Source organism: Colobus angolensis, unplaced genomic scaffold (genome assembly GCF_000951035.1).
Source record: "Colobus angolensis palliatus isolate OR3802 unplaced genomic scaffold, Cang.pa_1.0 Scaffold132, whole genome shotgun sequence".
NCBI lineage: Eukaryota > Metazoa > Chordata > Mammalia > Primates > Cercopithecidae > Colobus > Colobus angolensis.
In genome coordinates this window covers 6,646,426-6,659,416 of record NW_012114400.1, presented here as the reverse complement: position 1 = coordinate 6,659,416, position 12,991 = coordinate 6,646,426, and positions in this window count along the sequence as shown.

Here is a 12,991-nt window from a genome sequence, read left to right as displayed (position 1 = left end):
ACAAGTATACATATGTAACAAACCTGCACGTTATGCACATGTACCCTAGAACTTAAAGTATAATAAAAAAATAAATAAAAAAAATAATTAATAGTGGATTATTTTAAAAATCATGTCACAAAATTTATAAGGAAATAACAATAAGCTGTGAACAGTTATCTGAAAAAGAATTTGGAGGAAAGAAACATTATTCCAATGAAGTTTGCAAACCAGGAAGATGCGGACTTTGGTGTAAAATAAAGGTGTGTTCCAGGGAACAAATGGAGGGTTTGAGTTTTAAAGCCAAAGTTCCTGCTCAGGTTTCCAATCAGTTCATTTATGTAAATAAAGACACAAACTTGCTTAGTTCTGATTGGTCACTGCAGCTGAGTTTTGATTGGTTAATGCATATGAGCCCTGATTGGTTGATACAGCTAAACTTGGAAAAGTCTCAAAGTTAAACAGAGGTGTGTGTTTTAGGAGAACTTATTTTAGCTGTGTGACCTCTAGTCAACAAATGGCCATTTGACTCTATAAAAAGTTTAGACCCAGTTAGTCGCATGGGATAATCTTGAAGATTTGGCTCTCTCGGGCTCACCTCTGTTGTCAAGGCTTTCACAAATCAGTACCAATCACTCCATAACATACCTGATTCTCCGGTTCTGGCTTGAGCAACTCCATGTATGGTAGCATCATTTCTTGATATCAGGAACATGGTAAAGTAACAAGACTGGTGGGCAGTGGGTATTGAGAACTACATTGGGGCTTTTTAGTTACAAATGTCTATTACAGCTGTCCCCAATTTTTTGTCACCAGGGACCTGTTTTATAGAAGACAACTTTTCCACAGACCAGAGGGAGTGGTGTATGGTTTCGGGATGATTCAAGTGCATTACATTTATCATCGATTCTCATAAGGAGCACACAACCTAGATCCCTTGCATGCACAGTTCACAATAGGGTTTGCACTCCTATGAGAATCTAACGCCACCGCTAATCTGACTGGTGGTGGGACTCAGGCACAATGCTCAGTTGCCCACTGCTTACTTCTTGCTGTGTGGACGAGTCCCTAACACTCCTGGTACAGCTATTCGGTTGCAGACACCTGGTCTATTAGACATGGTTTCTAATTAACAATTACCTATATAAATTTGGAATTTCAGGGGAGGTCAGGGCTAGAGACAATTTTGCATGTATTAAAAACCGTAATAAAAGTATTTAGAACCATCAGTGCAGATAGAACCACAAATAACACTGTTTTTCAGTATTGATGCAGAAGAAAAGAGACTCTAGACCTGGATCCTGGCATATTTCACTAAGTAGAAATATCATCTGAAGATGCTTGAGAATGAATTTTGAGGACAGAGGAACACACATAGTGTGACACCTAGGAAGATTAAAAAAAAAAAAAGTGTTGCAAAAGGAGAGAGTGAGAATATATATTAAATGCAGGTGAGAGGACCATAAAGGAGTACTAAGCCTTAACCATTGGATATGGTGATTTTGACAAGAATTCAGTACAGTGGTGGGGAAGAAAGTGTAATTGTAATGCCATTATAGGAAGTAGAGATAGTAAAAGACAATTATTGTAGTAACTCTGTAATAAAAGGAATTATAGAAAAAAGATGCAGCCTACAGGGAAATGTAAGGTTAAAGAAAGGGATGATTTTAAGTAGGGGAAAGTATAGTAAGTTTGTATGTTATTAACATAATAAAATAAAAAAATGTTGTGAGTAGTGTTAGTCTGCTCAGGCTGCAATAACAGAATGCCACAGATTAAGTGACTTAACAGAAATTTATTTTCTCAAAGTTCTGAAAATTGCAAGTTCAAGATGAAGGTACCAGCATATATAGTTTCTGATGAGATCCCGCTTCCTAGCTTGAAGATAGGTGCTTTTATTCTGTGTCTTCACATGGCTTTCTCTCTGTGCCCTCACAGACAGAGAGGGATCTCTGGTGCCTTTTGATATTCTCGTAAGTATGCTAGTCCTTTTGGATTAGGGCCCCAATCTTATGACACCATGTAGCCATAATTACCTCCTTAAAGACCGTATCTCCAAACACAGTTACACTGGGAGTTAGGACTTAAACATATAAATCTGGTAAGGACACAATTTTATCCATAGCAAGCATATGTCTTTAATATTTTTCAACATTATTGTATATATATAGTGTGCTTACTCTTTTAAATTAATATGGAATGGAAATTCTATATCCTACATAAATAATATATAATTAGAATCTCTAAAATGAAAGAAACATTGGCAATCATTTAGTCCAGGGTCAGCAAGCTACATTTTATATAAGTGAAATCCAAATTTATTTGGTAAACAACATTGTTTTTTCTTTTGAAAACAATGTACATTCATTTGTGTAATTTACATGCTCTTTTGTGCTAAACCAGAGAGTTAAGTAGATGCAACAGGGACTATATGATCCACAGATCCTAAAATATTTACTTTGTTGCTCTTTACAGAAAAAAAGTTTGCAGATTCTAATCTAGTCCATACTACTCATTTTACAGAAAAAAAACTTGAGCTTTAGATATGCTAATTAAAGTTATTAAGCTTAACAGTAGATAGCCTTCAAGATAGCCTGGGATTAGTCTCAGTTCTTGATATACAGGTTGTTCCTCCAACATTGAAGAAGGGCTGGCCAGTGTGAACAACAGAGTATGGAAGAGGAGAGAGTATGTGACTTCTGAGGTTAGGATAGGCGTATTAAATCTTTCTTGGTCTTGATCTGGTTCTGGGGAAGCCAGATGCTATGGAATCAGGACACTTAAGCAACCCTAGTAAGGGGCCCATGTGGAGAAAAACTAAGACTCTATTATTATATGAAATAATAAGTACCAATTTGCTACTGTACATAAGTTAACCTTTTGCAAATGGCCTGTCCATCCCAGTAAGACCTTCAGATGACCAGAGTCCCAGAATAACTGATTGGAACCTTATGAAACACTCTGAACAAGAACTGCATAATCAAGTTATTCTGGATTTCCTGATCCTCTGAAATTATAAAGACATAATAATTACAATTGTTTAAACTACTTAGGTTTTGGAGTGATATGTTACAAAACATGAGGCAGCTAATATAGTGTCAGGAAAAAAGTTGTTCTTAAATATATCCATGAAGTAAAAGAAGGAAAAAAATTGCTAGAGAGTTTGTTGGGTTATGTTTTATCTTTATTCTTATACTTACACTAGATAGTTATAAACTACATAAGCCAGGTCAAAAACCTGCTTTTGGATTTAACTTAAAACGTGTTGAAATTTTTGTTTGCAGAATTTTTACACTTTATCTTAAAAATGTGAGAAATAAAGATAATTTTTGTTAATGAGTAATCATTAATTAAATACTATATTTGTAATCTGAGTAATTAAAGGAGAACATAAAATACTCTTTGAGTCAGGAGCCAGTGTTTACCAAGAAGTATATTTATGAATTTTGTAAGGACATATGTAATCCATATTCCTACTACCAATTTACAATAGATTTCCAAAAACATTCAATCTGAATTAGTGAACCTCATTGCAAAAACAGCACTAAGCATTAGTCTCTTAGACTTCTTAAAAATCTGACTTAAAATATCTTTTCTGTGTTTACCAAAATTTACAGAGACAGAATAAACTTATATTTCCTTGTACATATTTATTGCTTAAGAAAATACATTTGGAAAAGAGAGAATTATTCACTAACTCCATACAAAAAGACAAAACCAAGCACATTCTCTTGATTCAATTTTTTTAATTTAATTTTTTGAGGGAGGATAGTCATAAATGTAAATTAGAATATAAAAAAGCATTTTCTCCAGATGCTTATATATATTTCTTAAACTATTCCAAAAACTTTCTCCTAAGATTTTTTTCAAATTCAAAATTACTGCAAAATTCTGGAATTGGGAAAGCCATGAATCAGTTATTTTTACTGTGTATAAGATATTAGATGAAGAAATATATGCACTTATTCTTACAATTGTTTTCATAGATTTCCAAAATATCTTGAATCTGTAACTCTTAATTTTGGCTGTATATATTTTGCATAATTTATTAGTTCTACCCCTTCCCCTAAAATATGATCAAGTTCCTGCTCTTTGAAAGATGTGCCACCATGCTCTGTGGGTGATGCAATGATATATAAGTAATGTGACCTGCTTTGTGTCTATCAGGAGAAGTAAAGCATGAATACAAATTTAAAAAGACAGCAGAAAATGATTAGAGCCTTTAGAGAGAAATAAATTAAATGCTATCATAGTATATATAAAAAATAGTTCTAGTCCATGAAAGAAAAGTAACAGAGGAGATGTGTCATTTCATTTTTAGGATATATCTGATTTAAAAATCCGGAGTTGGGGAAATGAGGAAGGATGGGACCATTTTTTCTTCACACTTTTCCTGCATTATAGAAAAGCACAACCAAAGGCATGTTAGTGGAAGGAATCGCAGAATATATCGTGAGGCCATCGGTATAGCCTCTTTGCTCTGATCATAGGGGTAGTGTAGAGGAGCTGGTAATGTCAGCCGTAGCAAAAGTTACATGGCACAAATTACTCTAAATTAGAACAGAGCAATGCTATTATTTGACCAGAGCTTCAGGGAATTTACTAGGTATTACAGTGAGTTAAATAACCCATGGGATGAGATAAAATATTCATAAACTACCCATCTGACAAGAAATTGATAACCAGAATATATAAGCAATTCAAACAACTCAATAGGAAAAATATCTGATTTTAAAACGTGCAAAACACCTGAATAGACACTCCTCAAAGAAGACATACAAATGGCCAACACATATATAGAAATTTACTCAGCACCACGAATCATCAGAGTATTGGAAATCAAAACTACAATGAGATATTATCACACCCCAGCTAACAGGACTTTTATCTAAAAGACAAGCAGTAATGAATGCTGGCAAGGATATGTAGTGAAAGGAAATCTTACACACCGTTGTAGGTGGAAATGTCAATTAGTACAGCCACCATGGAAAACAGTATGGAGGTTCCTCAAAAAACTAAAAATAGAACTACCATATGATCCAGCAATCCCATTGCTGGGTATGTGTCCAAAGGAAAATAAATCAGTATTTTGAAGAGATGTCAGCACCTCCATGTTTCTTGCAATGTTGTTTACTATAACCAAGATACAGAAGCAACCTAAATGCCTATCAGTGAATGAATGGATAAACGAAATATGGTACATATACACAACAAAATATTCTTCAGCCATAAAAAAGAATGAAATCCTTCATGGATGGAACTGTGGTATGGAAGATTTACAATAAATGTTTTTAAATGCTTCATTTTACTATGATTGAGCATATAGATGATGAATTACTTTTGCCTTTTGTGTGATTTCCAGAAATTCAAATTTTCATAAATGTCCATAAATTCAAATGCTGATCAATCATTCCTAACATGCATTTCAGATTAATGCAAAATTTGTTCTGATTTATTTTAAAAAATAATGGGATGAGAATAAGATAATTTAGAAAAATAATCAATATATTCAATATGACTTTGATTTCTCGGACTTGCCTTTATATACGGAAAAATAGCAACGTGGAGGAATAGTATGAAATCTAACAGAATATTTTAAACAATTTAAAAGCTTAAAAATATGTAAATGAAGTGAGACTTTGTCCAATAATTTCTTTATTTTACTCTGTTAAATACGTGGCTTTTGATTACTTAAGGTAACCAAAGGGATATTATCAGCTTCTTACATTCTGGGAAAACAGTATATTCACAAATCTAACAGAGGGAGGAAAGGGAAACGACAGTGAGAGAAGAGAGAGAGTGAAGGGAGTGAAGAAACAGACAAAATGAAGGAAGTGAGTGAAGAAACAAAGCAAGGGAGAGAGGGAAGAGAGAGAGGGAAACAGAGAGAGAGAGACAGAAATTGTTTCTTTTTCCTTGAATGCCCCTTTTCTGAAAGTTGCTAGCAGATGACTCAACTAAGGCCAAGTAAATATAAGCAAATAGATGACTTCAAGGTATGTGAATGACTCACTGAATTATTCATTTGTATTTCTATATTTTGCATTTCAAAGGTAAAATTTTAAAGAATTGAATCCATATTCGTCCTATAAAACTTCTGATGAATGCTTTTCTAGCTCAGGAAGAAAAAACTACACAAAGACGAGATAAACAAAATAAACAAAAATGTTAATTAAAGGAAAAGAGATACCTTAACATTGGGAATCTCACTTTCCAACTGTGTAGAATTGACAGTGTAATGTATCTTTAAAATAATAATGTGAAAGAAAAACATAATTTATAAACTGTATAAAATCTAGATCGATATTTTGTGAGAGCAAACAAAATATTTTATGCTTTCAAGGTTAATATAGTCTTTCATGTGGGCTAAAAAGTATCAGTTAAGAGATAGTCAATTACAAAATTTGAATCATGATTGTGTCTTGTTAAAGCCTATTCCCAAGTCACCTCTGATCTTTCCTTTAAGCTAATTTGTATTCTCTGGGTTGTGATGTTGATACTTACAATTTGTGATACATTATAATATCACACTTATATATTTTATTCCCTGAAGCTGCTGATTTTTGTATATGTGGAAAATGGGCACGGTAAACACACAAAGTTACTTTTAAGAAGTTGCGGATAGAAATAAAAATAAAAAATTCTTTAAACATTTTTTTCCTATATAAGAAAAAACATAATAAAAAGTAATCGATAGGAACGTTTCCTCTTGATATTATTCTACTACTGGGGCATATGTTAATTTTTTCCTTATAACAATTTATATGTTTCTAAATATATTCCAAGTGTGAACATTTTTTTCCTGCATAGCTGCATCATGAAAACTTTCTTTTTACGTGATATTTCTGTAAGCTCTTTATTTTTCCATGAATTACATTTCTATAAAAATTGTCAATAAAAATATGTCTGTCAAAATGCATCTTCAAATTTTATGTCACATTCATGAGATAGATTTTCTAGAAATCTGTCAGTAATGCGATATTCGTGGTCAAGGTATAGATTTTAGAATTTAAATGTTAAATTTCAAATTCTGACACTGCTCTGACTCTGTGACCTTGAGCCTATTGCTAAGTCTCCCCCTGACTTAATTTCTTTGGCCTAAAATAAGAGTAATGCTGTAGCAGCCTCACAGGGGAATCTGCAGGAGTAAATGAGATGACACAAATACAGCGCATAGTGCTGTGTAAGACACACTGCTGGTCTTCAATAAATCTGACCTAGTTTTATTTTCAGCTTAGGCCAGCAGTTAGAAAATGACTGAAGGAATTTTCTTGATTTTTAAATGATAAAAGTTCAAATTGCACCTATACTTACATGAGGAACAATCATCCACTTTACTGTTAGAAAACTTTGGGGAAAGAGTTGAAACACTTGCATCAAAATTTAAATGTACTTCCTTATTTCAGAAAAATGGTAATACATTCCTACAGATCAATTAAAAAAAAAAAAACCTTCTCATAGTCTACAATACGAAAAGCTACAAGTCGTTTACATAATTTCTCTCATAGGCGTAAGTGCCATAAGAAAAGAGCATAGAAAGTGCTGTGCCAGGGCCCTTTTAAGTAGGAAAGCCAGGAAAGTTTTTCTAGGAGGCAGTATTATGCAGACTTAACAGACAAGAGGAAGGAGATGGGTAGGAAACTGTACTTAAGTGAGAGAAAACAAGTAATACAGCTTGGAGGCATATGTATCATTCTGTACATGACCCCAACTCCCTCAAAAATAGGATGTGTTTGAAACAGTCTGCTGCCAGAAAGTTTTAGTATTTTAAGTCGGAGGAATGAAACCCAAAGATATCTGTTATTGCTGAAAGACCAAAAGTGCCTCCCCTTGGCCAAGTTGTGATCATTTGGGCATAAAAAGAGAATGATAAATCTTGGGTTATAGAATATATTGATTCCATAGAAAGTCATGTGAATCTCATAATGTGAATATATAAAAACATCGATATTGAAAATCTAACATGTAATACACACCGAAACATTTGTTATTTCACTTTCAAAGTAGTAGGAATCCGGGAATGGTTTTACATGGTAGTTTGGCTCAAGGTCAGGTTGCAGTCATCTTAAGGTTCCACTGTAGCTGGAGAATCTGCTACTGAGCTAACACACCTGGATGCTGGCAGGCCTCTGATAAGGGTCTTCACTGAAGGCCTTTCAGGTGCTACTGGATCTTGGCTTATCCCAATAGAAAGAAAGAGACAGACAAATTAAGATGGAAGCCTCAGTACTTTCCATTTTTTGTATTTATTTTAAAAATAGATTTAGAGAGTGTAAGAACATTTTTGTTACATGGTTATATTGCGTAATGGTGAAGTCTGGGCTTTTTCTGTAACCATCACCCAAAATAGTGTCAATCATACCACATGGGTAATTTCTCCTCTCTCAACCTTCTCCCACCCCCCTGCCTTTTGGAGTCTTCGACGTCTAGTATTCCACTATGTATGTTCCTGTGTACTCATTCTTTAGCTCCCACCTATAAGTGAAAACATTTGGTATTCGATTTTCTGTTTCTAAATTATTTCACTTAAGATAATGGCCTCCAGTTCCATCCATACTGCTGCAAAAGATATCATTTCAACCTTTATGATTGAGTAGAATTCCATGATATGTAAATATGCCACCTTGTCTTTATTCATTCATCCATTAATGGGCACTTACGCTGATTCTGTGACTTTGCTATTGTGAGTTGTGCTTTGATAAACATATAATTGCAGGTGTCTTTTTTTATATAATGATTTCTTTTTCTTTGGGTAGATACCCAGTAGTGAGATTGCTGGATTAAATGATAATTCGAATTTTAGTTCTTTGAAAAACCTTCATACCATTTTCTGTAGAGATTGTCCTAATTGGCAGAGTGTGGTGGCACTGTTATCCCAATGCTCTGGGAGGCCTAGGGTGGAGGATCGCTTGAGACCAGGAGTTTGCGCTACAGTGAGCTATGATTGCATCATTGCATTCCAGCCTGGGAGACAGAGCAGCACTCAGTCTCAAAAAAAAAGGAAAAAAAGGTTCCTTTTTATTATAACCTATCCTTGAAAGTTGCTCATCATCACTTCCATCACTTCTGCTTCTTTTTTCTTTTCTTTTCTTTTTTTTTTTTTTTTTTTTGAGATGGAGTCTCATGCTATCACCCAGGCTGGAGTGCAGCGGCACAATCTTGGCTCACTGCAACCTCTGCCTCCAGGGTTCATGCAATTCTCCTGTCTCAGCCTCCCGAGTGGCTGGGACTACAGGTGACTGCCACCAAACCGAGACAATTTTTGTATTTTTAGTAGAAATGAACGTTTACCATATTGGTCGGGCTGATCTCGAACTCCTGACCTCAGGTGATCCACCCACCTTGGCCTCCCAAAGTGCTGGGATTACGGGCATGAGTCACCGCACACAGCCTTCTACTTCATTTTAATTGTTACAAGATAATCACTAAGTCCCAGCCACACTTAACAGAAGAAGAATTTGGGTTCAACTCTGGAAGACAGAAGTAGCAAATAATATGGATACATTTTTTAAAACTGTGAGTTATTACCAATATGGCAAAGAAAAAATGGTGTCAAACTATAATTTTGAAAGATTATGGCTTAATCAAATGTTGTAAATGGAAAAGGTGACTCAATAGACGTAATACATTATGATTGGAGAATGAAAATTTCAGGATTATACTGTTAATCAGAATGAATTATTTACAAAGATAGGCAAAAATTTTTGACAATATTAACTGATGAAGTCAGCATGAAACAAATGGCAGGCCAATTGACCAGGTAATGTCTGAAAAGCATAGCTGAAAGAACACGAGGAGAAAGAACTGGCTTTCATGACAATTATACATTCATAAAATTGATGAGTTTGAAAAGACTCATTGAAGTAAACATGAAGTTTGAATATAGCAAGTTGGTTTGCTGACTCATGGAGGTTTAGCTACGCTAGCAAATCTACTTCTTTTCCAGTAATCAATTATTTAGTAACCCAAAACTTAAAACCTTGGCTTGGATGAAGAAGTAGTCTTTTCCACTCATGTTTGATAAAGTTAATATAATTCCAGAGATACAGAAATTATTATGGATTAGTGCACTGCAATTTTTAGAAGATATGAGAACACATGGAAATAAGAAATTAATTAAATCAGAGATATTATTATTTTATATAAATGTAAGTATTATAATGAGTGTTGTTATATTTTGTTTATGCTTTGTCTATGATTGAAAGTGTTTGCAATGTTCTAAAAACAACCATTGTTAAGTTTATAAATAGCAGCCGAAGTTCTGGATGGCTTTTACTTTTAGTAAACAATCTTTTTATTCAATAAATAGTTTTTTAAAAAAAACATTAATTTTACCACATTTTATCCATAACTACATAAATATTTATTAACAAGTTGATAGTATTTATAAAGAAATATAGAATATGTACTTAATAGTAAATACTACCTTCCACAAACCTTAGATTCACACTTGAAGACCCTAATGAACAGTTTTGATGGACACAGAATATATAGAACAATTAAATAATTAATCTCTTCATTTAAAATGAATATTATGGTTGAAGCACTAGAAAAGGAGCAATAAAAACCCAAATGAAAAATCAAAAACCTTTATTTGATAATAGTGCTCAAGTTGATTGTTAGGCTCTTTCTAAAACTATCAACTTTACCACCAGGTAACTGAATTATTTTAAGACTATGCTTTACAATAAATAAAAAATCACAATAAACCTGTAACAATTTATATTGATCTTTAATTTAGTTGGTGTTTCTAGTACTTTCTTGCCATTGTGCCTTTTACTTTCTTCTTACAGCTACAGCCTTACGCCCTTTCCTATCAAAAAGCTTACAAATGCCATTGGAACAGCATAAGCTTTCTCAGAAATATTGGTTCACTTTTTTCAACTTAATGAATTGATTTGTTTTTCATGTTTCAACTAGATTTAATAGTGCAGATAAAATGAAATAATAAGCACACTTAGATCTCGAAATGTAACAAAATGATCATTTTTTTCTGTAAAGACTATTCGATGATTCAATTTTCTTTCCTCTTACTCTTACTCTTAATGACTTCGGTCATTTGATGTACTCAATGCATAGTTGAACATCCTGGTGCATTTCTAAAAACTGAATAATTTGAAAATAATTATGTATTTATTATAATACAAGTAAATTTCTGACCATTCCTACTAAAAGAAGACTTTCTGAGAAAAAAATCTGAATGACAGTAAAGAAAGCTAGAAAAAAAAAATAAATTCAATTTTATGATGAATTTAAATTCCCTAAAGGTAAGGATATGGTTGCCATTTAACATCTATTCAGGGCTAAAAGTGTAGTTTGATTATTTGCTTTTTCATTAAGAGTCAACAACAAGTTCTAAGCATTTCATAAAGTAAATTGAAGTAGTGAGTTTAATATATTGAGCAAAATGTGGGGCTCATAGTAATATTAAAAATGTTCATATTTTTAATCATAATCAAATAAAATATAGGTTTTAAATCATGGTTAAAGATTGTCATTTTCTTGGAGCTAACAAGTCAACTAAACAGAGACTGGGCTGAGGAACTGTCCATTGAATAAATGCTAAATGGAGTAGAGGCTACATAATAGGCAGGAGACACAGAGCTGTGGAAAATTCCAAGCCTGACAAAGTGATATTATGATTTTTTATTTATGTTTTCCATGTCTTAAGGGTCTCATTTTGTAGCACAGAGAATTAAACATATATTAAATATAACAGAAAATTAGGAAGCAATTGGAAGACACAGGAGAAAGCTAGCATTTGCTCAGTTTGTGTTCAGATAAACTCCCAATTATGTTCCATTGCCTTCATTAAAAATTAAATTCGGTACTCCAGAAGGTCAAGTTAGTGCAGGAATTTAGAATTGCTGTAGTACTTCTGTCAAAAAACTAAGATGAAAAACTCTTATGCAATATTCAAATAATAAGAGAGTTCAGGAAGATGGTCAAGTACAATATCAACTTACAAAATCAATAATGTTTCTTCATAAATACACTTACCAATTTGAAAATATAGCAGCCACAGATTACTGGGTCTTACCCCTCGAATTTCTGACTCGGTAGGATTGGGGTGGGGCTGGATAACTTGCATTATTAGCAAGTTTCCAAGTGGTATTGATGGTACTGCTCCAGGGTTCACACTGTGAGAGCCGCTGCACAACAGAAGTCTGAACATGTGCACCAAAAGACAACTATAGGAAAGCTTATAGCAGCATCAGTCATTATTATAAAGTATTTACAACAATTCATTACGTCAATCAACAACAGAAGCTATAAATAACTCAGAGTATATTCAGACAATTGAACATTCTATAGTGGTATCAAAGAATGAACTACACCTATATACAATAATGTAGCTCATTCTAATTTTGAACAGAAGAAAAATCTCAGAAAAATATACAAAGCATGTTTTAATGTATAAAATTCAATGTGAAACAAATTAAGATATTATATGAGAATAATTTTATGATTAAATCATAAAGAAAAGGAAGAACATGAATAACCCAATAAAAGAGAGAGTAGGTTTCCTCTATAGGGTGTGTGAGTAGTGGGGAGATGCAATTATGGATCGAGAGTATTGTTCTGTTTCTTAAGCTTGAGGTGAGTTATTGGATGTTTATTTTATTCTAAATTGTACAGACACATGATGCATACCTTTTCCATTTAGGGTATGTGTCAGAATAAAAAAAAAAAAATACAAGATAATGTGACCCCACTCCAAAAAAAAAAAAAAAAATAGAAAAACCTTAAGTCAAAGCAAAAACAAACAAAAAACAAACTATAATGTATGCAGAAAAAAAATCTTACCAAAATGCAAAATAATAAAAATCTAAACCAAAATAGATAAAAGAAGAATAAGTTTAAAGACAAAATTTGTCTTCTTTAAAAACATAATTCACCCAAGTTATTTATAAAACCACTGAAATATCAAGATAAATTTCAGCAAGATGGTTGAAGGAGTAAAAAAATTATGAAAGATTAAAGGTCAAAATATCTAAATCAATTTTGTTTA